Source organism: Hemiscyllium ocellatum, unplaced genomic scaffold (assembly GCF_020745735.1).
Source record: "Hemiscyllium ocellatum isolate sHemOce1 unplaced genomic scaffold, sHemOce1.pat.X.cur. scaffold_451_pat_ctg1, whole genome shotgun sequence".
NCBI lineage: Eukaryota > Metazoa > Chordata > Chondrichthyes > Orectolobiformes > Hemiscylliidae > Hemiscyllium > Hemiscyllium ocellatum.
Genome location: NW_026869064.1, coordinates 1,364 through 28,470, shown reverse-complemented (window position 1 = coordinate 28,470; position 27,107 = coordinate 1,364). Strand labels below are relative to the sequence as shown.

The 27,107-nt window shown below is 45.4% G+C and overlaps 1 long non-coding RNA gene across 1 annotated transcript; it reads right to left on the bottom strand.

Moving 5' to 3' along the window:
* Window positions 1–4,703: 4,703 nt before the first annotated feature.
* On the bottom strand, window positions 4,704–26,796 carry LOC132813719 (uncharacterized). Its single transcript, XR_009644151.1, has 3 exons — window positions 26,732–26,796; window positions 24,879–24,978; window positions 4,704–5,479 (listed from the first exon to the last, which is right to left on the bottom strand). It is a non-coding gene; the product is annotated as an uncharacterized LOC132813719 (long non-coding RNA).
* Between the last annotated feature and the right edge of the window lie 311 nt (window positions 26,797–27,107).

Here is a 27,107-nt window from a genome sequence, read left to right as displayed (position 1 = left end):
ACTCCCTGACCCCTGGCTACTGTCAGTGCTTCTGTCAGGGCTCGTGATGGTTCTGCCATTTCTGGGTAATTCTCGACAAAAGTCCTCCAATAATTGAACAATCCTAAAGTTTGCCTTATCTCCTTCACGGTGTGTGGGTGTATAGTTTTGAAATCATGATCTTTCGTTACACTGGGATTGTCCTCCTTCCTTCCTGATTTGATCGCCCTGATGTGATGTCCCAGGTACGTCTCCCCCTACCTTCCCACGCTCTGTGGGTTAATTTTAAGCTCGGCCTGCCTGATCCAACACAATACTCTGTGTGATATCTGGATATGTTCTTTCTCTCCAACTGAGGTAATGAGGTGCTGGTAAGATTAAATTGACGAACTCCATCAGCCATGTATCGGTGGGATATACTGGAATATTATGGGATCCCTGAGGTAATTGGATCCAGGTCTACTGCTTTCCTCAGACAGTAAATACCAGCTTATTCTGCTGTTCCAGGTCCACAGGAACCCATTCACAATATCAAGGGCTGAGACTGTATCCTGTTGCAATTTTAATCCATTAACTGAAGTGGTGTGGTTCGCTACTGTAGGATACTGTTTAGTGGCGGATTTACTGAGGGAGGTATAATCAATAGTGAGGTGGGATGACCCTTTCGGTTTCTGTGAGTTAGTCTGGGATACTGTTAGTCTGACTATTCCCTGCTTCTCTCAATCTGTTACTGTCACAATGACTGCCTCCTCAGCCCCAGCTTTAATGGGATCCTGTTTGTGTGGGGAGTGAGAGGACCCTCGATCTTTACAGGATCTACAGATAACAACCCACATTCCTGTTTGTGTTACCCGCCCTGCTATAACTCTCCAGATTCTCTGACTGCTCCAGTCTCCCTGCAAGGTAACTACTCTGGAGATGTCGCCTCTCCTTTGCTTCCTGTCCCAGGGCCTGGCCAGGTTGTTCCCGTATTACAGTTTGTGTCTCTACATCAATTAGTTGTTCGGAACTGTTCTAAAATGGCAACTCCCAGAATGGTCCTTTCCTCAGTTTCACACTCCCATATCTGAATATATTTTGCCATATCCATGATCTGCATCGGGACAGGTTTATTTCATCCAGCTTCCTCGATTCCCTCTCCAACTGCTCTCATTTTAGTAATTGAGGAGTGAGGGGCAAATCTGTATTGGTAACTGATATAAATGCTCCTGTATTAATATTATGTTCTGCTGGTTCCCAAGCACAGCATCAATGAATATTCATGTGCCTACATGAACACAGGTGCACACACAATGTGAACATCTAGCTCCCTCTCTCTGCCTACGTTCCTTGGCTATATGCCCTTTCCTGCTTCCCTTGTAACATTGTGGGTCTGGTTACCCTCCCTGTACTGCAGCTATTCCCCTGTGTTTCTGAGTTTGCCTCAGCTCTCATGGCCCAATTCAGAAGGTGGTTAGAATTATCTCCCACTGGGAGTCCCATGTTTATAATTACAGTTAAATATGGTCCCATGTTATCTTTAAACACATCAACCTATTTCATCATCACAGGTTGGGGGTTGGTAATCCCCAGTGGTCCTTACACACCTTAGGTTTCCTCTCTGTATGATCCTCGATATTACCCTTGGGTCCCTGAGTCACCAAGGTTATTTTAGCCCATTCAGCCTGACCCCTCCCCAGTGTGTCCCTGTAATATCTGTAAATGCCTGGAGCCACTGATCGGCTGTGCACTGGGAGGGAAGCAGCTCACACCCTCACCATCTCATTGCAGAGACATGTTCTGCTGTACACATCGTGGCATCTTGGCCTGACACCATCATCGGTGAGACTGTATCTCAACTCATTTATCTGTATTCACCCAATAAGGCCCATTATTACCATTTCTCTATCAGGCTGGGTGGTCATTCACCAACATCTGTCGTTCAGCTGGATAAACGGTTCAGTTTGGTTTCTGTCAGTTCCCTTTCTTGCCCCCCTCCCGTCTGTCCAAGTTTGAGCTTTGATGCCGAGCGGTGCCACAGACATGGCCTTCTGGGCCTTACAGGGCGGTGGGTCAACCCACCTATTGTCCTCTCTCTGTCCATACGTGGGCGCTTTGTCATCTAACCCGTCCCAGTCAGTGTCACCATCCTCACTGCCTTCTGAGGATAGTGGGAGACTCGGTACCTCCCCCACTGTAACTACCACCTGGCTCTTTGGCTTTCAGGTCTCGCGTCTGAGAGGCACCACCTTCACTTGTTCCTGTTTCCCATAATAACGTAACACATCCTGTCATTCCTGGAATAAAACAGAACAAAATGTAAATTTGGTTTGACTTGAAATATGAGTAATTTGACATTCATTTGACATATCTATAGAAGTGAAAATTCTACTGTGATTATTTAAGTGAATTTAACGTGATCATATGGTGAAAATGATGATAATCAACGACAATGAATGAACTGAATAATATGTGATTATTTGCACAAGTTCTTGCAATGAAAATTCAATTTTATTTAATGCTTGTCACCCATTACACCATGGGCATTGTTATTAGGGAATAAAGTAATGGAAGGATATCAGAGAAAATAAATAGACTTTAATTTTAGCTTCACTACAATAATGAACCAAAACAATATTTGGACATATGGGTAAACTACATAACAAAGTTTCCATTGTCATTATTACCATGAAAACTAGTTTGCAAGTTGTTTTATACTAAGAATAATTGGAAATAAATTGTGATTATGAATTGACCATTTAACATATATTTTGAAGAGAATAATCAGATATTTTTTTGCAGGAAATTAGGAAAGTAAATAAATATGTATATATTGATATTAATAGTTTTAAAATGTTTAGAAGTTGACTAGGATTATTTGATTGAGAGAGGCTGCATGATTATAAAGACTAATTCACCTTTTTCATTGCATTGTTGGTTTCACTAGAATCTGTTGTGGTCTAAGCTCTTGTTGTGTGCAATGGACTGTCACTAATAGCTTCATTAACCTGCGAGTCTCAGATCAGGTTTCCTTTGTCTGTAAGGCAGTCTGTAAGTGCGCGACACACCTGCTTTTCTGAGGGGAAACAGCGACTCTTTTCAAAGGAAATAAGTGGCAGATCACTGAGAATGGTTTCTACTGCAAACCATAAGCAGGGAAGTGTTTTTCCAAAGAATTCCAATCTTTATCTATAAATCTGATGGTATCTGTGTTTGTCAGTTTGTGGAGGATTCAGCCCCTTTGTTCTGAGCTGTTTTATACAAGCAGTTGGTTCATTAAGTCTTTGCCAAGAATGTTGTTTACTTTCCCCTTTTACTGTGATTCTGCAGGTTAGAATATTCTGAGAGTCAATAATGTCCAATAACTGAACATTGAATGATTTTGACTCTAACAGAGCAGTTGCCTTGTTTTCAGCTAATTATTCATGTTTTTTATTTCCTGGTTGAGTTGAATGTTACAGAAACAGGCTCTGAGCAATGTTTCCATTCACTTGTGTTGGAGTCACTGACAGCCACATGGTCAGTCAGTTTCAGGCTGATGGATCAGTTTCTCTGACCTTGTACATGATGACACTGTTGGAGTATTGATGTTGTTGTTAACCACATTAACTGGGCTGGAGTTGACTGATCTTACATTGCCACTTTCTGAACCTCAGGCTGTCTCTCTGGGCAGTAAGTCTCCAAAAACAGTAATGTGACAATGCGCAAGGATCATCTGTTTTGATTTAAATTGTGATTGTAGCACTGCTGCTTCACAGCATCAGGTACAAGGTTGGAGTCCAGCCTTGGTCAACGGCCTGTGTGGAGTCCCCACATTCTCCCCATGATAGTGTGGGTCCCCTCCAGGTGCTCTGGTTTCCTCCCACAGTCCAAAGATGTGCAGGTGGATCAGTCATGCTAAATTGTCCACAGTATCCAGGATTGTGCAGACTAGGTGGATCAGCCATGGGTCATGCAGTGTTACAGTGATAGCGTGCTCTGGGTGTGATGTTCTTTGGATGGTCGGCGCGATTTGATGGGCCAGTGCTCTACTTCCACACTGTAGGGACTCTATTCTATGATTGAGGATAAAGGCTACACAGCCGGGTGTCCTTGGAGAAGGACCATGTGGTGTGTATCAATTCTCTCGATGCCTTTAGATAGAGGTGGGCACCGCAGGGGATACAGTGCTTTATCCCCACTGCTGCCCCCTCCCCACAACTCTACTTTGATTTAGTCCCTTCTCACTCTGTCACTTGTAATGGTTTGCTTGGCCCGTAATGGGCTTTCTTTGGAAATATTCAATTGGTTACACAAATGGTTTACTGTTGGTGATGATATGTCTAGATTAGAGTGGTGCTGGAAAAGCACAGCAGGTCAGGCAGGATCCGGGGAGCCGGAAAATCAACGTTTTGGCAAAAGCCCTTTTCCAGCACCACTCTAATCTCGGCTCTGGTTTCCAGCATCTGCAGTCCTCACTTTTGCACTGCTGGTGATTATATGTTAACCAAAAGCAAAATGGCATAATGATGATTTTGATGGTGGGAAGGTTGCTGTGATAACATTTCTGTGTCAGGGAAATGGGGAAAAAGAACGCTTCGCAGCTCACAGAAGGAGACCTGAAAAGCAATTACATCAAACCAAAGGTTCAGACAGGGAGGGAATATTTCCCTGGAGCTTGAGTAACTGGAAAGTGATGGTGTCCGTGACAAAAGGGATTTTGTTTTACAGTGGTTGAAAGTTTTAAAACTGTTATATTCAGACAGTTTAATTTATTTTCTTTAATTTTATTTGCTTTGCAAAAAACTTTTACAACATTTTAAAACCAAAATTTACAAACTTTGTGTTAAAGATAAATGTTAAATAAAATCCATCAAACCTTCCCTCACTGAAACCTGTTGTGGAAGTGCAATCTCCTGGAGAATCCCTGCCCACTCCTTCCTACCCGGGCTCCATGGCTATATACATACCTGGGAGATAGCAGCAGGAGGAGACCATTCAGCCTTTCAATCCTGCTCCACCATTCAATGGGAAACAGCTGACCATCCAGCTCAGTCTCCTGTTCCTGCTGTGTTCCAATCCCCTTTCATGACTTTACCTCGAAGAACTATATCTAAGTCCTCCTTTGGCTTCACTACCTTTTGTTCCAGTGACGTGGCGGTGTTACTGTGTGGGTGTAGGCAGGGGTAATGTGATGGTGCTGCCTCCTGGAGGATGCACTCAGCGTCCCTCACCATCTTGCAGTAACATCAACTGGGGTTCAGCAACTAGAGATAGAAACCATTTCCAGGATATGGGCATCACTGGCTCAGCCAGCATTTATTCCCCATCTCTAGTTACCCTTGAGAAGATGGGAGTGAGCTGCTGTCTTGAACCATTCACAGTCCATTTGGTGCAGATAGACCAACAATGCTGTGTGTGAGTGTTGCAGGATTTTGGCCGAGTGATTCTCTATCTTTGGTTCTTCAAATGCTGGTTAACATAATCACAATCTGCACATGATTTTGAGATTTCAGTCTGCAAATCTTCACCATCTAGCACCCTGTATAAAGGAATATGTACAGATTAGAAATTCAGAGCAGACAATTCTAGCTTCTTTGGAATATCTTTTTCCCCTTTCTTCCCCCGAAGCTGTTACCCTCCAGCCCACTTACTCTCTCCCACCATTCTGACTCTGCTACCCCCTAATGTACACCCTCCCCATTCTCATGGAGTTACTGATAAACAGATCCATGCCACCACTTCCCGTCCCTGGTCAGACTCAGCACCCTTTCTGGGTTCACTTCCTTTCCCTTCAGTTGCTGCAAGTCAATAATGTAACAGCAGAATGAAACAAAAGGAAACAGAAAGGGAGGTGGCAGATCCTGGACAGAAGAGGAACCTTCAGTCTGGGAGAATGGGTCAGATCCTTCTTTGTTTCCCATTTGTTGATTCCCAGCATTACAATGAATTGGGGATGGAGAGTGGTCCTACATGGGTGTGGTGACCCCCTAACAGATCAATACCAGAAGCAGATGCATCCCTTCCCCAGCCAATCACAGTGTGAAATACTTTCTGCAAAGTATACTTACCTAAAGCACATGCTCCAAAACCCGCCCACATTCTGTACATGTACAGTGCGGGGTTTCCCCACACACGTGTGGTCCCTGCCACAGGGATTGTGGGTGTTGTAGTCCCCAAGAAGCCACTGGAGCCCTGTCTCTGGAAAGTGTATGAAAAATGTGGACTGGAGGGTGTTGTGTATAGGATCCCCATTCAGACACACAGGACATATGGGCTGTCACTGGGTTTTACTGAGACACCTGCTTCCACAACCTGATTTTCTGATGTAAGGAATATAGATTCAGCCAACTGGGGCGTGGGAAGTGAATAGGAGGAGCAGATTTTAAGCAGAGGTGGCTCAATGGTTAGCACTGCTGACTCACAGTGTCAGGGACCTGGATTTGATTTTAGCCTTAGGTGACTGTGTGGAGTTTACACGTTCTCCCCGTGTCTGAGCGGGTTTCCTCTGGGTGCTCCCGTTTCATCCCACAGTCCAAAGATGTGCAGGTTAGGAGGATTGGATATGCTAAATTGCCCACAGTGTCCATGCCTGTGCAGGTTAAGCCATTAACCATGGGAAATACAGGGAATGGGTGAGTCTGAATGGGATGCTCATTATAGGGTTGGTGTGGACTCCATGGACGAATACCCTGTTTCTGCACTGTAGGGATTCTATTCTAATTTCATGAAGAAGAATGTACCTATCTCAATGTGCTGTGAATCTGTGGAATTCCCTATTCAAAATGCAGTGGATGCCAGGACAATGAGCAGATTTATTGAAGAGATACAGATGTTGAATTTGCAATGAGATGAAGGGTGAGAGAGAGCAGGCAGGAAAACCCAGCTGAGACCGAGGTGAGCTCAATCATCACCGTATTAAATGGTGGGGCTGGTTCGAAGGGCTGCATTGCCTCTCCTGTACCCAGTGCTCATCTTCTTATGGTAATACTGGAAAGCTGAATCCAAAACTCACCACCCTCCCCAAAGGAGTCATGATTTGGAGATGCTGGTGTTGGACTGGGGTGTACAAAGTTAAAAATCACACAACACCAGGCTGTAGTCCAACAGGTTTAATTGGAAGCACACTAGCTTTTGGAGCGACGCTCCTTCATCAGGTGATTGTGGAGGGCTCGATCATAACACAGAGTTTATAGCAAAAATTTGCAGTGTGATGTAACTGAAATTATACATTGAAAAATTAATTGTCTGTTAAGCCTTTCATCTGTGAGAATACAGTGATAGTTTGACTTCTTTCATGTGTAAATCACAAAACCCTTCTTTTTAAAGTTGCATTCTCAGGTTAGCTGCTAACAATGGTTTATAGTGAGACAATATGTTGAAGGTGTTAGTTCCCTTTGTTCTCTGCCTATGACCTGATGTTTAGATTGATCCTCTCTCCACAGTCACCACGCTAACATGGACTTGGCTGTACCTCAGTAATTTTTCCAGACACACTGACATTTGAAATATTCACCCACGGACAGAATACACACCTTCCCTTCCACATGAAAAAGGCCAATGATATTCAGATCGGCACGGATCAAGTAACTATCAAAACTGAAAATGAAGTTCAATTTAAATTTCTCATCTGCAAATCTGCCCTTTCAGTTCTCTACAACAGAGAAAACAAGTCACCACCGTTAACACAGGATGGAAATTCATAAGACAATTATAGTATTAAATTGCAGTTTCTTTGTTCCCCCAAAGCTTTAAATCTCAGTCTCACAATTTCTCTCTTCTGTGAACTGAAATCCAAAATAATCTCCTCACTCCTTCCCTCCACACCTAGTTCTAACTCTCTCCTCTCTTTGAATTCAGCTTCCTAGCTCCTGCCTACAGACTAACAACCAAAAAAAGGGGTGGCACGATGGCACGGCAGCCCCACAGCACTAGGGTCACAGGTTCGATTCCAGCAATCCAAAGATGCGCAGGTCAGGTGAATCGGCCAGGCTAAATTGCCCATAATATTAGATGCATTAATCAGAGGGAAATGGGTCTGGGTGGGTAACCCGAGGGTCGGTGTAGACTGTTTGGGCCGAAGGGCCTGTTTCCACACTGTAGGAAATCTAATCTAATCAAATCAATGAGTCTGACTCGGAGCCTCCTGGGTGTTGGTGAATCCTCCCCACACCTCCCAGGGCTTCCTTCTGGGACAGAACGGACTGACTTTTTCCCCCCAATCTGGAACCTCTTATTTATTCCCCTACTCCGATCCTCTGATGAGAACCATCCTGCACACACTGGCCAAATCATATCTGGTTGAATAAAAATGAACTAAAATGAATGTTCCTCTCCGTAACATCCCTGAATCTTCACCCGAGTTCTGATAACTTTCTGCAAAATACTCCCCCACTGATACGCCGACCACTTGTCCCGATACCAGGGGAGGGGCCATTCCCCTGGGTCCTGTTCCCAGAGGGAGGAAGGGAGTGAGCTGCCAATGAAAGATCAATCCCACACACCCACAGCCGCTCTCCCTGGCACTGACCCCCCTTGCACATACACCAACAATTGCCCAGCACTGCGCCCATGCACCCATGCACTAGTCTCCCCTCCTGCAGAGCATGCTCCAGATCACACAGGAGCCTGAGTGATTGACAGCAGCCACTGCCCAATAGGGTGGAGGGGGCGGGGCTGGAGGACTGGGACAATGGGATTGTAAACAATGAATGAATGTGGAGGACACTGGGGGATGGACAGGTCAGTGAGGGACATGAGCAGTGCAGCAGCAGGAGGGGATCCTGGACAAACTGAGCAATGGGAGAGTCTAACAGGAGAGAAACTACAGGAAGGTTTTGTTTAGAGGCTCAGGCAGGGACAGCTGGGAGACAGTATGGCCTGGTGGCTTTGGCAGGTTTTCCAATCAGCCACTTCAAAGATGCTGTCACTCAACTTTGAACCTGATCCTCCTGGTCCAGAGGTAAGGACACTACCACCATTTCTTGGTGGACTAGAGGAAAGAAGGGAAGATGTTCTCCGTCTCACTCACATGGAAACTCCATGAGCTCCTACCACTTACTGTCTACGGTGGGGATGGAGGAGACAGAGCAGATGGGAGCAGGGTTAGGGATATAGGGACTGCCTTTGAAAAGGAACTCACTGTGTTGGTGATATTAATAAGACTCGATACACAGTCACTAACACAAAGCTGGTGTACGTGAACTTTATCCAGAATATGAACACCCATAACTGGGTGACGCAGACTCCAATGTACAGAGTTAAGTCCTGTATACTATTACCAGCTTTGTGTGTGAGAAATCACGTCTCATGAACTTAAGTCAGGGCAAAGCGGTGGAAATCATCTACATGGTCTTCAGTAAGGCGTTCAAGAAGGTTCCCCATGGGAGATTAGTTAGCAAGGTTAGATCTCACGGAATACAGAGAGAGAACGAGCCGTTTGGATACAAAACTGGCTCAGAGGTAGAAGACAGAGGGTGGTGCCAGAAGGTTACTTTTCAGATTGGAGACCTGTGACCAGTGGGGTGTCACAAAGGATCGGTGCTGGATCCACTAATTTTCATAATTTATATAAATGATTTGGAAGTGAATATAGAAAGTATTGTTAGTAAGATGACATCAAAATTGGAGGTGTAGTGGACAGTGAATAAGATTATCTCAGATTACAACGGGATCTTGGTCAGATGGTTGAGGATTGGCAAATGGAGTTTAATTCAGATAAATGTGAGGTGCTACATTTTGGAAAAGCAAATATTAGCAGGATGTATACACTTAATGGTAAGGTCCTCGGGAGCGCTGCTGAACAAAGAGACCTTGGAGTGCAGGTTCACAGCTCATTGAAAGCAGAATCGTAGGTAGATAGGATAGTGAAGAAGGTGTTTAATATGCTTTCCTTTATTGGTCAGAGCACTGAGTATAGGAGTTGGGAGGTCATGTTGCGGCTATACAGACATTGGTTAGGTCATGCTTGGAATATTGCGTGCAATTCGGGTCTCCTTCCTCTCAAAACAATATTGTGAAACATGAAAGGGGTCAGAAAAGTATTACAAGCATGTTGCCAGGGTTGGAGGATTTGAGCTATAGGGAGAGGATGAATACACCGTTTTCCCTGGAGCGTCAGAGGCTGATGGGTGACCTTATAGAGGTTTATAAAATCAGTAGGGGCATGGATAGGGTAAATACACAAGGTCTTTTCCCTGCGGTGGGGAGGAGGTACGATGGGGGGTGGGAGACAGAGGGGGGAGACTGAGAGGGGAGGGTGACGGTTAGTTTGTAGATCTACAACACAATCCTGTTCCTGTTTTCTCCCCATCCCCTTCAATCCCTCTGAAGGGCTCAGAGTAAGTGCACAGACCCTGGAAAATAGAGCTTTAGGGTGACCAAGTGCTGAAGGTTGCATTTGGGACGTTGACCTTTATTAGTCTGTGCACTTTATCAATAAATGGACCTGGGTTCAATTCCACTGTCCTGGATTCTTGTCAGTGGCCACAGACGCGCCTGTCTCTGACCCTGACTACTGGATCCCCTGTCACTATAGCTCTGCCATTCTCCTTCCTCCTGTTCTGTGCAGCGGAGCTCTCTGTGGGGTCATGAACCTGGCTGTTGCTGATTTCCCCTGAGAGGCAACCCCACCTGTTCCCTCCCTTATAGAATCCCAAGCGGTGCACAATATCTGTATGAGAAGCGAAATGATCATGGGGAGTCCTGCACTCCCTTCCTGAGCCTTTTGCTTGATATGATGGTCACCCATTCCCTTTCTGCCTGTGTAACCCTCACCTGCAGTGTGACTAACTCACTAAACGTGCCGTCCATAGCATTCTCAGTATTGCTCCACAGTGAGTCCACTCTCAGCTCCAGGTCTGAAAAGCAGTTTCCCAGTAGCTGCAGATGGACACCCTTCCTGCACACACAGCCGTCAGGGACACTGGAAGTGTCCCTTATTTCCCACATTGTACAAGAGGAGCGCCCCACGGGTCTGAGGGCTCCTGTAACAATGTGTCTCTAGTTTCAGCTAGTTACTCCCATTAGGAGAATTTAAATGAGCAAAAACCTTCCTTCTCTTCCAACATTTCCATTATCATCAAAAGCCCCGATCTTTACTTAAGCTGACATTTTACACTTTAAAAACTGTTTTAAAAAAAACACTCAGCAGGTATCGCTTACAACTTGGCTGTTCCCTTTGGGAACATGTGAATTGCTGAATGGCCTGGACTAAAACTGAAGCTGTGGTTCACCTTCTCCCTGTCTCCCCTCGCTCTATTTACACCCAACTCCAAAACACTCTCATTGAACCAAGCAGCCCTCACGGTGCAGCCCTGTCATTTTCATTGTCTGCTCACACCTACACTGCCCTCAGCCTCCTGTACTGTTCCAATGCATCTCAATGGGAGCTGAAGAACTGCATCTCATCTTTCAATTCAGCCCTTTGTAACCCCAGAGTCAATACGGACCTCAGCAGTTTCTGAATGAACAGACAGTTGTCAAAACCTGGAACATTCCACCCGAAATGGTGCTGGAATTTGAGTCCATAAGGAATTTTAATCAGAAGCTTGCAGGGAATTGAAAATGAGGAGTTTACAGGTTAACATCAGAAAGTGGGTGATTGGGTCTAAATCTGACAGTTCCTATGTAGAGACGAGGTGTAATTTGGACAAATCTGTGTTCCCTCTCAGGGCCCAGAATTGAGCACAAACCCAAAGGGTGATCCCTTCGAACATCTTTCTGCTTTTTGCTTGAAAAAAAAGAGATACTTTCCCACAGACAGAACAGACACACCTTTCTCCTTCCCCAGTTAAATGTCAATGGTATTCCGATCCTGATGACCCTGCTGACGATAGAAAGTTGATTTTGAGATCCCTGTCTCAATTATTAAATAAAATCCTATAAAATGAATTCACAAAATAAAACTCACAGTCAGTGCAGGCTGAACAGTAAAGACAAATACTTCTCTTGGTATGTGTTTGATGTGTAAATGCTCCTCTTCAAATCACCCCGACCCCACCCAGGAAGAGGATATGCCCATGCGCCTCGCTGTACCTTGTCCCCAATAAAGATGGTGGCCATAACCCAGAACCCATCACCGCCTGAGGCCCACAGCCGTTTTCCCATTTGCTGTAAACGTGGGACCAAGAGTTTCTAATTCAGGCCTAACTACCTGTACAGAGTGTAATTAAACCCTTCCAGTCTAAACTGATCCAACTCCCCTTTCCCGTTTCCTCCTTCTGCGCACACTAAGGGTCATTCTAGGTCCAGTGACCCTCACTCAGAACTGACTGCAGCTGGGAAAATTAGAATCCCTACAGTGTGGAAACAGGCCATTCGGCGCAACAAGTCCACACTCACCCTCTGAAGAGTTTCTCAACCAAACCCATTCCCCGACCCTATTATTCTACATTTACCCTGACTAATGTACCTAACCTATACATCCCTGAACACTACGGGAAATTTAGCTTGGCCAATTCACCTTACTGCACATCTTTGGACTGCAGGAGATAGGGGGTAAAGAGTAAATAATAGGTGGGGACAGAGCCCAAAAGAAAAAATAACATTTGGAAAGAAAGGAGTAGATAACAATCTGCTGGGAGGGTGAATAGCTGTGAATGGAGGGGACAGGAACCTGTGTCTGGCAGCAGCTGAGTGGAGGTGCTGGAAATGGCAGTTGATGATCTACATTCTGCTGCAAAACAGACCCTGAGCTTCCAGCTGCCTGCTACTTTAACACACGAACCTGTTCCCTGGCCAACATCTCTGTCTCATGCTTACTGCAGTGTTCCAGTGAAGCTTGATGCAAGCTGGCAGAACATTCCAGAACATTCCAAAACACACCATATTTCAAGGACTGCAATTTCCCCTCCTACGTGGTCAACAATACTCTCCTGTGTATCTCCACCACTTCCCGCACCTCTGCCATTGAACCACACCTCTCCAACTGCAACAAGGATAGAACCCCCCAGTCCTCACCTTCCACCCAGATACAACGCATCATCCTCCGCCATTTTCACCACCTACAATCAGATCCCACCGGAGATATATTTCCCTCTCCATTCCTTTCAGCATTCCACAGAGACCATTCCCTGTGAATCCTAGTCAGATCCATGCTCCCCAACAACCCACCTTCCACTCACAGCACCTTCACTTGTCAATACAAGAGGTGCAAAACCTGTGCCCACACCTCCCCCTCACCTCCAACGGACCATTCCCCATCCAGCAGAGATTTTCCTGCACATCCAAACACCTCACCTATTATGGCCTTTGCTTTCGATGTTGTCTCCTGGGACACCAACTTGCGGAATGTTTCAGGGAGCATTTCTGGGACACATGCACCAACCAACCCCACCATCCTGTGGCTGACCACTTCAACTTCCCTACCCACTCCTCCAAGGACATGCAAGTCATGGGCCACCTCCACCACCAAATCCCAGCTACCCGACGCCTGGAGGAAGAAATTGGGACCCTTTAACCACAGAATCAAGGTTTCCTCATCTCCCCTCCCCTGCCTTATCCCAGATCCAACCCTCCAACTCGACACCACGCCCTTAAACTGTCCCACCTGTCCACTTTCCTTTCCAATTATCCACTCCACCCTATCTCCATTACCCTCTAACTACATCTACCCATTGCCTTCCTAGCCCACTTCCCACCAACACCACACATCCCTCTTATTTATCTCTCAGCCCTCTTACTTCCCACCCCACTCCCAATCCCGGCATTCCTGATGAATGGAATATGCCCAAAACGTCGATTATCCTTCTCCTGGGATGCTGCCTGACCTGCTGTGCTTTTCCAGCGCCACATGTTAACGCAAGTTGGAAGAACAACACCTTATCTTCTACTTGGGGACCCTGCACCCCTCTAGCCCCAGTATCAAAATCAATAATTTAGGTCCTGAACTCTCCAATGTCCTAGCGCCATAGCCTCTTAACCCACACACCAGGCCTTGTTAGTACATAACCTACCATTACACATTAGCTATAGTTAGCCACCAACAGTCCCCATAAACGGCTATTCACCCTGCCCCAGCCAGATCGTTATCCACTCCTTTGTCCAACTGCTCCCATCTCTTTGGACTCTATCACCACCTATCATTTACTCCTTAACCCCGATCTTCTGCATATATACCAACATTTTTTTTCAGTAGCATCAGTTCTGAGGAAGGGTCAGCAGATCCAAAATGTTAACTCCGATTTCTCTTCACAGATGCTGCCAGACCTGCTGAGCTTTTCCAGTATCTTTTGGCTGTTGAGTGAGATTTACAGCATCCGCAGTTCTTTTTGTTCTAATTTACCAGGAATTTCTAATTTAAGTCTAGCAGCCTAAAACTGTGCGTTTATAAACCCTCCCAGTCCACAATAACTCAATTTCTTCCCCAGACTTTGCAGTCTCTCCCACTCCCTTCACACTCATGAGGACCTCTCTCACAGTGACACTGCGCCTGCACAGCTCATGGCCATGTGTTGGCCTGCTGGACCCACCCCAATTCACTCCCATTGGCCGAAGGATCACGCCAATTCTCCTATTGGTCTGAAGCTGCTGTCAATCACCTGGGCCCCATTGTGACATGAGTGGGCTCCTCCCAAGAGCATCGGATGATGAGGGGTGACCTCATAGAGCTTTCTAAAATCATGAGGAGTATGGATGGGAAAAATAGACAAGGGCTTTTCCCTGGGGTGGGGGAGTCTAGAACGAGAGGGTGTAGGTTTAAGGTGAGAGGGGAAAGATTTAAAAGGGACCCAAGAGGCAACTTTTTTCACACTGAGATGGGTGCCTGTATGGAATCTTCTGTTTGGGGAAGTGGTGGAGGCTGGTACAGTTACACCATTCGGCATCTGGATGGGCATGTGAATAGGAAGGGTGTAGAGGGATATGTGCCAAATGTTGGGATATCTGGTCGGCATGGACCAGTTCAACCAAAGGGTCTAATTCCATGCTGTATGTCTCTTGGACTCTGCCCTGGGATGAGCTTCATCATTCACAGTGAATGGGGCAGTAACGCAGAGCACAGGGGTTTGGGGCTATTCAGCTGTACTGGCCCCTCTGGAGATGGTGCCAGTCTATCCCAACTCACCTCCCATTTGTCTGTAGCCCTCCAAATCCTTCCTTAAAAAAGTTAAATTCCAAATTTGTTTTCTCAATAACTACTGAATCTGCGTCCAAACTGTTCCAGATGCTCAGAACTTAGTGAGTACAATAATCTTCACATTTTTAACCTGTTTTATTTGCCATTTACCTGAAGGTAATTACTCAAAATTGTGACGTTAATAATTTCTCCGTCTGTCTCTCTGTAAATTAAATATCCTGGAAACAAATCTGCTCCTGGTCGAAATCCCTGCCTAACCTTCTCAGCTCCAAGGAGAATTAGTTGATCTTCTGCTAACTCTCCATAAAAGAGAAACCCATCTTAATTTTAGTAGTGCCATAAAGATGTACAGCAGAGAAACAGACCCTTCGATCCAACTTGTCCATGCCGACCAGATATCCTAAATTAATATCATCCCATATGCCAGCTCTTGGCCTGTATCCTTCTAAACTTTTGCTAATCACATACAACATCTCAAAGGCATAACTGGGTACTTGTACCAGCCTCCACACTTCCTCTGGCAGCTCCTTCCACACACGTACTATGTTCAGCTGGAAACATTGCCCCTTAGATCCCTTTTAAATCTTTTCCCTCACACCTGAAGCCTGTGCCCCCAAGCTTTGGACTCACATATCCTGGGAATAAGACTCTGGGATTTCATCCTATCCATGCTCCTCACAAATGTATCCGATGCTCCAGGGAAAACAGCCCCAGCCTATTCACCCTCTATCTATATAGCTCAAACCCTCAACCCTAGCAACATCTTTGCAGATCTTTTCCGAACCCTTTCAAATTTCATAATATCATTCCGATAGCGGGGAGACCAGGACTGAAAGCAGAATTCCAGAAGTGGCTGAATCAATGTGCTGTGCAGCCGCAGAATGACATCCCAACTCCACTACTCAATGTACTGACCAGTAAAGGCAAGTACACCAAACACCTTGTTCACTACCCTGCCTATGATTCCACTTTCAAGGAACTATGAACCTGCACTGAAAGATCTCTTTGTTCAGCAACACCCCCCAGGACCTTCCCATTAAGTGTATAATTCCTGCCCTCATTTGCTTTTCCAAAATGGAGCACCTCACATTTATCTGAAATAAACTCGATCTGACAATCCTCAGCCCATTTGATTGAAGTCCCATTGTACTCTGAGGTAACCTTCTTTACTGTCCAGTGCACCTCCAATTTTGATGTCTACTGTAAGCCTACTAACTATACCTCATATATTCACACACAAATCATTGATATAAATGATGAAAATCAGTGGATCCAGCACTGATCCTTACACCATATTGCTCATCACAGGCCTCCAGTCCGAAAAGCACTACTCTCCGTCCCCAACCTTCCCGCCAATTTGTATATAATAGCTGGCTCTCTCTGCATCCCATGGTGTCTAACTTGCTAATCAGTCTGTTATGTGGAACTTTTTTGAATGTCTTTCTGAAGTCCAAGTTAGTGATGTATGTACAAAGCCATGCTGACTATCCCTAATCACTTCTTGCCTTTCCAATTACATATAAACCTGTCCTTCAGAATTCCTTCCAACACCTTGTCTGCCACTACCCTCAGGCTCACCAGTGTATTGTTCCCTGGCCTTTCCTCATCACCTTTCTCAAATAATGGCTCCTGTCTTGCAGCACCTCACCTCCGGCTATCGGTGGTAGAAATATCTCAGCGAGGGACCCGAAAATCACTTCCCTAACTTCCCACAAAGATGTGACATACACCTGATCAGGTCCCACAGATTTACTCAGCTTTATGTATAAGACATCCCGTACAACCTCCTCTGTAATATGGACAGTTGTCAAATCATCACTATTTATTTCTCCAAACTCTCTCGCTTCCATATCCTCTTTCAGTAAAAGCTGACATGAAATCCTTGGGTAGTATCTCTCCCACCTTCTGTGGTTCCACAGACAGCCTTGTTGATCTTTGAGGGTCCCTATTCTCTGCCTGGTTACTCTTTTGTCCTTAGTGTTTTGTAGAATCTCTTTGGGTTGTCCTTAAACCTCTTTCCCCCAAAGCTCTCTCATGTATCCTTTTTGCCCTCCTGTTTTCCCTCACGTGTACTCCTACTGCCCCATACTCCGAGGGATTCACTCAAACCCAGCTGTCCGTAGCTGCCATATCCCTCCTTCATCTTTTTGACCAGACCCTCAATTTCTCTAGACACACAGCATTCTCTACACCTACCAGACTTGGCTTTAACAGGAACATACTGTCTATGTTCTCTTGTTGTCTCATTTTCACAGGCCTATGGAGGCAATGGCAGATGAGGACATGGAAACAGTCACTCTCAGTAAAGAGGTAGTGTTGGAAAAGATAACAGCCCAAAAGAACATGGGTCTCCTGGCCGTGATGGAATGCATCCCAGGGGACTAAAAGAGATGGTGAAGGGTTTATTGTCCTTCCTTGCTAGAGGGATGGTTATGCTGCAGTTGTACAGGGTGCTGGTGAGGCCACACCTGGAGTACTGTGTACAGGTTTGATCTCCTTACTTCAACAAGGATGTACTGACACTGGAGGGGGTGCAGAGGAGGATCACTAGTTTGAGTCGGGGGTTGAGAGGATTGGTGTATGTGGAGAGACTGAATAGACTGGGATTATACTTGTTGGAATTTGGAAGAATGGGAGGCTGTATTGGAAAAAATAAAATTAAGAAGGGAATAGATAAGATAGAAGCAGGGAGGTTATTTCCATTGGGGGGCGGGTCAGTCTAGAGAGCACAGCGTCAAAATAAGGGGGTATCTGATTTAGGACAGAGTTGAGGAGGAACTTCTTCAGCCAAAGGGTTATGAATCCGTGGAATTCCCTGCTGAGTGTAGCAGTTGATGTTATCAACTTGAATGTCTTTAAGGCAAAATGTAGATTTGCAAACAGGAATCGAATTAAGGGTTATGGTGAGAGAGCAGGAAAGTGGAGCCGAGGCCATGAAAAGATCAGCCCTGATCTTATTGAATGGCAGTGCAGGCTTGAGGGGCCAGATGGCCTACCCCTGCTCCTATTCCTTCTGTTCTTATGTTCCCACTTTCCAGCCGTCCCTTTACCTGGGGGTTGCAAAGAAATATTGAAAGTTCTTGCCTTGTACCATCAAAATTCACCTTTGTCCAATTTTGAACACCAACTTTTAGATCTGATCTATTATTTTCTGCAACTATTTTAAAACCAGTAGAATTGGCGTCAAAGAATCCCAAGTGTGGAAGCAGGCCATTCGGCCCATCACATCCACACTGACCCTCAGAGCCTCCTATCTTACCCCTGTAACGCTGCATTTCCCATGACCAATCCACCTAGCCTGCACATCCCTGAACATTTCCCATGGCCAATCCACCCACCTGCCCATCCCTGAACAATACGGCAATCCAGCCTGGATTCTCCACCCAACCTGCACACCTTTGGACTGTGGGAGGAAACCAGAACACCTGGATGAAACCCACACAGACAACCTCAATAAGGTGATCGTCCTGTTCTTATTTCCCAGTTCCACCCAAGTAATTTCAACGGGCGAACCCCCATGAATATCCTCCCTAAGCACAACAATAATGTTATCCCTACTCAAAAACACCATTCCACCTTCTCTCTTATCCCCCTTTCTACCCTTCCTCATATCTATTCCCTGGAACATTAAGCTACCTGGCCTGTCCAACCTAAGCCACGTTTCTGTCATACCCACTATATCCCAGTCCCATGTTCAAAACCATATCTTAAGCTCATCTGCTTTCCCTGTAAAACCTCTTGCATTGAAATAAATGCAGTGCAGTGCTATCAAAAGGACAGACTGATGGGCAGAGGGGGTGGGATGGCCCTGTTGATGAGGGATGACGTTCAGTCCCTTGGGAAAGGGGGATACACAGAATCAGGAGATGTAGAGTCAGATTGGAGGGTGGCTAATGTTATCCCACTTTTCAAAAAAAGTTGGGAGAGATAAAACAAGGAATTATAGACCGGTTAGTCTGATGTCAGTGGTGAGAATGACGCTGAGTCAATTACAAAAGATGAAATTATGGCTCATTTGGATAGCAGTAATAGGATTCGTCAGAGTCAGCATGGATTTACAAAGGGGAATATACTGACTTGGATTGAAAATTGGCTGGCTGACAGGAAGCAAAGAGGAGTGATAAACGCTTCCTTTCGGAATGGCAGGCAGTGACTAGTGGGGTACCACAAGGTTCGGTGCTGGGACCACAGCTGTTGATAATATACATTAATAATATAGATGAACATCTTAAACGTAATATTAGCAAATTTGCTGATGACACAAAGCTGGGTGGCAGGGTGAAATGTGAGGAGGATGTTATGAGAATACAGGTTAACTTGGACAGGCTAGGTGAGTGGGCGGATGCATAGCAGATGCAGTTGAATGTGGATAAATGTGTGGTTATCCACTTTGGAGGCAAGAACAGGAAGGCAGATTACTATCTAAAAGGAGTCAAGTTTGGTAAAGGGGAAGTACAACGAGATCTCGGTATTCATGTACATCAGTCAATGAAAGCAAGCATGCAGGTACAGCAGGTAGTGAAGAAAGCTCACTGCATGCTGGCCCTCATAACAAGAGGAATTGAATATAGGAGCAAAGAGGTCCTTCTGCAGTTGTACAGGGCCCTGGTAAGACCGCACCTGGAGTATTGTGTGCAGTTTTGGTCTCCACATTTGAGGAAGAGCATTGTGACTATTGAGGGAGTGTTGGGTAGGTTCACGAGGACAATTCCCGGAATTGGCGGAATGATCATATGTTGAAAGATTGGAGCGACTGAGTTTGTGTATACTTGAATTTAGAAGAATGAGAGGGGATCTGATTGAGACCTACAAGATTATTGAAGTGTTGAACACTCTGGAGGCAGGATGCATGTTCCCACGGATGGGTGAGTCCAGAACCAGAGGACACAGGTTAAAAATAAGGGAGAGGCCATTTAGAAGAGAGTTGAGGAGAAACGTCTTCACCCAGAGAGTAGTGGACACATGGAATGCACTGCCCCAGAAGGCAGTGGAGGCCAAGTCTCTGGATAATTTCAAGAAAGAGATGGACAGAACTGTTAAAGATAATGGAATCAAGTTTTATGGAGATAAGACAGGAACAGGATACTGATTGTGGACGATCAGCCATGATCATAATGAATGGTGGTGCTGGCTCAAAGGGCAGAATGGCCTATTCCTGCACCGATTGTCTATTGTACCTTGTCAGTCCTACCTCATTCTGTGCCTTGCCCGTGCCTGTCTAACTTCTCAACTGTACCAGCCTCAGACTTATCTCCTTTCTCACTATCTCTTTAGGATTACCCCCACGCCCTCACTGGTTTAATGCCTCCCGAGTAGCACTAGCAAATCTCCCTGCTTGGATATTAGACACCTTCCAATTCAGGTGTAATCCATCCTTGTTATGCACGTCACCTCTCCCCCAGCAGAGATTCCAATGATCCAAAAATGGGAATCCTTCTCCCCTGTATCAGATCCTTGGCCACGCATTCATCTGCTCTACCCTGCTATTCCTACTCTCGCTAGCATGTGGCACCGGGAGTAATCCAGATATTACGACCCACAAGATCCTGCTTATTATCCTCCAGGCTAATTTGCTATATTCTCTCATCAGTACTTCATCCTTTTCTCTTATGTCACTGGTACCAATGCACAGCGACCTCCCACTGATCATTCTCCCCTTTCAGAATATTCTGCACCCTCGGAGCCATCCTTCACCCAGACAGTAGGGAGGCACCACCCCACTCTGAGGTCTCACTATCAGCTACAGAAACTGCAGTCTGTGCTGCAGACTAGAGAGCCCCCTATCACCATCGATCGCGTGGAACCTGTTATACCTCACATTATACTAGATTCATTACACTAGTAACTTGGCTGTCAGTGCGATATTCCCCTGAAAATGTGACCCCCGACGCTTTCCAAAACAGTATACTTGTTGGAGATGGAAATAACCACAGGAGACTCCTGCACTACTTGCCTTCCGCTCCTCCATTTCCTAGAGGAAACCCATCTACCTGACTGGATCGGCAGTTTTCCTACCTTTCTGAAACTGCCACCTATCACACCCCCATGCTCCTGTAAATTCTTCATTACCTTTAACCATTGCTCCATCTGATCCAGGAAATCCTACAGGATTTGCATCCTCACTTCCTGCAGACAATCAGATCATTGAAACCTTCCTTAATCTCCCACATCCAACAGGAAGAGCACATCACTGTACGAATGGCCATCTCTGCACCTTAACAGTCCACAGACCCAGAAAAAGGCACACAATCTTACAGCTTTACAAAACATGACTCTAGAATAAATTAGTACCAATATTTTATATTAAAAAACTTTATCAAATTATCATAAGATGTGTATTTAAAGAAATAAACTGTCGCCCTACTGAATGTTGTAGCTTTACTAAAATAAAACAGATTAAGATTTATCTTTGAAGGGACCGAAACCCACTGAGCTGTGAGTCACAGATGAACAGCACTAAACAGAACCTTCGGTCAAATTTGTCCATGCCGACCAGATATCCGAACCTAATCTTATCCCTCTTGCCAGCACCTGGGCCATATCCCTCTAAATCTTTCCTATTCATGTCAAGTATCCAAATGCCTTTAAAATACTGTAATTGTCAGCCTCCACTACTTCTTCTGGCAGCTTATTCCATTCAGGCACCACTCTCTGCATGAAAAAGTTGCTCCTTAGTTCCCTTTTATATCTTTCCCCTCTCACCCTCAACTTATGCTCTCTATTTCTGGACTCTCCTACTCAGGGAAAAGACCTTGTCTGGTTACCCTATCCATGCTACTAATGATTTTATAAACCTCTATGGAGGTCACCCCTCAGTCTCTGATGCTCCAGGGAAAGAAAGCCCCAGCCTTTTTGCTCTCTTTCTGCAGCTCAAACCCTGACAGTATCCTTGTAAATCTTTGTTGAACCTCTTCAAGTTTCACAACATCCTTCCGATTCACGGAGAACAGAATTGCACACAATATTCCAAAAGAGGCCTAACCAATGTCCTGTAATCACCTTCCAACTTCTATACTGAATGCTCTGATCAATAAAAGAATGTATTCTAAACATTTTCTTCAGTATCCTATCTACCTGCAACTCTACTTTCAAGGAAATATGAACCTGCACTGCAAGATATCTTTGTTCATCAACACTATCTAGGAATTTGCCACTAAGTGTATCAGTCCTGTTAAGATTTGCTTTTTTAAAATGCAGCACGTCACATTTATCTGAATTAAACTCCATCTGCCACTTCTCACCCATCTGAACAACATCCTGTTGTAGTCTGAGGTAACCTTCTTCGCTGTCCACTATACCTCTAATTTTGGTGTCATCTGCAAACTTACTAACTATACCTCCTATGCTCATATCTAAATCATATATATAAACGACAAAAAGTAGTGGACCCAACACTGATCTTTACGGCACTCTACTGGTCACATGCCTCCAATCTGAAAAACAACCCTCCACCACCACCCTGCCTTCTACATTTGAGCCAGTTCTGTATCCAAACGGTTAGTTCTCCCTGTATGCCATGAGATCTAACTTTGCTAAGCAGTCTTCCATGGGGAAGCTTGTCCAGTACCTTACTGAATTCCATAGATCACGTCCACCTCTCTGCCCTCATCAATCCTCTTTGATACATCTTCAATTAACTCAATCAAGTTTGAGAGACATGCACAAAGTCATGCTGACTATCACTAATCAATCCTTGCTTTTCAGTATACACATGCATCTTGTTCCTCAGGATTCCCCCCAACAACTTGCCCAGGCTCACCGGTCGTTAGTTCCCTGGCTTGTCCTTACCACCTTTCTTAAATAGTGGCACCATGTTAACCAACCTCTAGTCTTTCGGCATTTCGTCTGTGATAATCGATGATACAAAATATCTCAGCAAGAGGCCCAGCAGTCACATTCCCAACTTCCCACAGAGCTCTAGGGTACACCTGATCAGGTGCTGGGGATTAACCAAGCTTTACAGGTTACAAGACACCCAGCACGTCCTCCGCTGTAAGATGGACATATTCAACTTCTATTTTCCCACATTCTATATTGCCCATGTCCTTCTCCACAGTAAACACTGATGCAAAATATTTTGTTAGTATCTCTCCCATCTCCTGCGGCTCCACACGTAGGCTACCTTGCTGATCTTTGAAGAGCCCTATTCTCTCTCGAGTTACCCTTTTGTTCTTAATATATTTATAAACACCCTTGGGATTATTCATAACTCTATTTGCCAAAGCTATCTCATGTCCCCTTTTTGCCCTCCTGAGTTCCCTCTTAAGTATACTCCCACTGTCTTTAATGCTCAGGATTTTTTTTGGTATTTTTGGATTGGAATAAATGCAAAATATTACATCTTGATAAAACAAACGAGAGCAGACTTACACTAATTAAAAACAGGGCATCGAGGAGTGATATGGAACAAAGAGGCCGAGGGGTTCGGGTCTTTCAAGTCTGTGTCACATGTAGACAGGGTGGTTAAGAAGGTGCTTAGCACACTTGTCACCATTGCTCAGACCTTGGAGTACAAGAGTTGGGATGTTATTTTGGATGTTGGGGAGGCCTTTTCTGGAATTCTGTGTCCAGTTCTGGCCATGCTGATATCGGGAGGACATTATGTATTTGGAGCGGATTCAAAAGCGATTTACCAGGATGTTGAGGGGAATGGATAGTCTGAATTATAAGCGGAGGCTGCGACGTCTTTCACTGGCGCGCAGGAGGCTGAGGAGTGACCTTATTAGACTCAAATCATGGATGGGTGGTATCAGTAATGTGAACAGCAGGTGTCCTTTCCAGGAAGGAACCCGATTCAAGACTGGGTACACAGCTTTTAAGGTGACAGCAGAACAGCTTTAAAAAGAGATTCGGGGATTTTTAAAAAATATTTGTTCAGACAATGGTTTGTGTGTGGAATGAACTATCAGAGGAAGTGGTAGTTGTGAATCAAATTACAATTTGAGGGTGGCACAGTGGCTCAGTGATTAGCCCTGCTGCCAGGGCCCCAGGTTCGTTTCCAGCTTTGGACAACTGTCTCTGTGGGACTTGCCCATTCTCCCAGTGTCTGCATGGGTTTCTTCCAGGGGCTCCAGTTTCCTCCCTAATGAGAGAGCAGCCCTATGGTCTGGGAGGACAATGCTGACTTTCCCTTTTACACAGTGATGCCACTGTGTCTCTGGGATGGGGAGAGGGAATGCTGAAGGGGTGGATGGGACACCACTACGGCACAGTGCTTTGTCCTGGAGGATGTTCACTTTCTTTAATATTGTTGGGGGCTGCACTGATGTAGGCAAGTGGAGAACGTTCCAACACAATCCTGATGTGTGTCTTATAGAGAGCCGTGGGCGGCATGCTGGCACAGTGGTTAGCACTGCTGCCTCACAGCGCCAGAGACCTGGGTTCAATTCCCGACTCAGGTGACTGACTGTGTGGAGTTTGCACGTTCACCCCGTGTCTGCGTGGGTTTCCTCCGGGAGTTCTGGTTTCCTCCCACAGTCCAAAGATGTGCGGGTCAGGTGAATTGGCCATGCCAAATTGCCCCTAGTGTTAGGTAAGGGGTAAATGTAGGGGTATGGGTGGGTTGCGCTTTGGCGGGTCGGTGTGGACTTGTTGGGCCGAAGGGCCTGTTTCACACACTAAGTAATCTAATCAAACAGACACTGGGGAATCAGGGGTTTGGGGAAACTGAGGTTGTTCTCCTTGTAGCAAAGGCAATTGAGGGGAGCTGTGACAGAGGGATTTACAGAAATTATACATTATAATAATAAACCTTACACCCATCAGCTCATTATACAAGGATTACAGGACACACATAAAAGGTTTGGGAAGATTCAAAGAGAACTTTTATGCAGCAAATGGGATTCAGATGGAATACAATACTCACACACAATGCGAATATCCAGGTCCTGATGAATTGACTAATTCAATCAGAGTTTAGTGTTACAATGACTGAGATTACCATCTGAATGTCCACCTGTAGTATCCTGTAATACAAGTTTATAAACTCCATCACTGTCAGTTCAGGTTAGAAACTCACACCATCTCCTCCTCCTGGCCCAGGATGACTGGACACATTACCCCTTGTGGAGGTCAGCAGTCAGTTCAGGGGGAAACCTCTGTGGGTTTCTGTGAGTTTCCACCTTGGGATTTCATGCGACTGAACAGGGCAGATTTTTGACACATGGGACAGAATATTCCAGGAGTCAGTGAGATGCGGAGAGCAGGATTTGCTTCTTTTTTTTCCCTTCCGTGCTGCCGCTGTGCCTCATCAATAAGACATGGGGGGGGGGGGGGGTGAAAGGTTCATGCAGCTCGATGGGCAAGTTGTCTCCATTCTGACCAATGGGCAGCAAGTTCCTCCCATAGAGTATCTCTAAAAACAGAGCATCTCTGCATGCTTCACACTGCCCACTGTTCCCAGTAAATGTTTAGAAGAATGGGTGGGGGGGGGGGGGGGGGGGGGGAATTCCTAGAAAAGGCATAACTGTAAAGTGCTAAGAGGATTGTGAAGAGAGAGAGATACACAGGAGAAGGGGGCAACAAGTTGTCAGATGGAGTATAATTTGGGAAGATGTCAAGTCGGTCAGTTTGGAGGGGACAATAAGAGAACAGAGTGCTATTTACATGGTGGAATCTGTAGAAAGCTGCACCAGAAAGGGATCTGGGGTAATTGTGCAGGAAACACTGAAAGCCAGCAGATTCTGGGCCAGTCACAAAATCAAGGGTTCTGTTTCGGATTCACCAAGTTTAAGGTAACACAGACACGGGTAAGGGGTTTCAGTAGCAATGGAGCTGGGGTGAGGTGGAGACAAGCAACGTTTCAGAGATTGGAATTCCTGGTGTTTGTGATTGTGTAGATGTCTGATTAGAAGGTCACCTTGAAGTCAGATATGACAGCAATATTGTGAAGAGTCTAGTTCTACCTCAGACTGCACCCAGTGAGAGGGAGGGGCTCAGCAGTAAGGGAAAGGAATTTGTATTAGCAACTGAAGGTAATGGATTTAACCGTAACAATGTTTCATCGGAGGAAATTGCAGTTAATCAAGTAGTGGGAATGTGATAAGCAGTTTGATAACTGAGTAACAATGGAGCAATGGAGAGGGATGATGGGGAGGGAGAGCTGGGCATCGTCAGTGTACATGTCAAACCTCACACTGTGCTTTTAGACAATGTCACCTCCTGGCAGTATGTAGGTGATAAACAGTAGGGACCAAGGATAGATCCTGGAGGGACACCAAATACAAGGAATTCATAAAGGAAAGGGAGAGTGGGGATGGAGCAGGATTTACAAATGATGGTGAGGTTAAATGTTAGTTTTTTTTTGCAGAATGGATGAGAAGGACATAACCAGAAAAGACAGACAGACAGAACAAGGAACAATATCTGTGAATTGGCGAGGGGGGAGTGACGGGGAGGAAACAGAGTTGGAATGTCTGTGGTTTAGCGAGACTAGGAAAAGATCAAGATGAGCTCTGATAAGACTTGACAAGAGGAGAAAGATGTAAGTTTGGGACAAAAACCAGGAACACCATGTGAGGCAGTTTGTCTCAGTGGGCTAGTGGGAGGGAGGGAAGCAGCAGAGGCAGCTGGTCGGATTGTCTCAGTCTTAGTGACAGAGAAACTCAGTGTGCTCGTTGCTCTTGTTGTTGGAGAGAAGGATGGAGGAGACAGGATGATGGACAGTGTTTACAAAGAAACAAAACCAGGGTTAGTGATGTTTAAAATGAGTGAACAAACCTAATGTATTTAACTTTTATCCAGAATATTAAAATGTACAACTGAAGTCCCTGTTCGAATCCCAGCTCGGCAGACGATGGAATCTGAATTCATGAAATAATAACGAATTAGGAATCTCCTGATTTCCAAGGAACTATTGTCAATGGCAGAAAATATCCTGCCAACCTGACAGTCGCCCAACAAGCTACTCACTGCATTAATCACTGCAAAGTCTCAACAAAGGAATGAAACTGGATGGACCACTTGGCATCTAACAAGGCACCAGAAAATACAACCACAGAATCAGCCCTCTCGGCTCTGCAACATCCTGCTCACTAACATCCGGGTTTTTTGTGCCAAAACGTGGCGAGCTGTCTCACAGACTAGTCAAGGAACA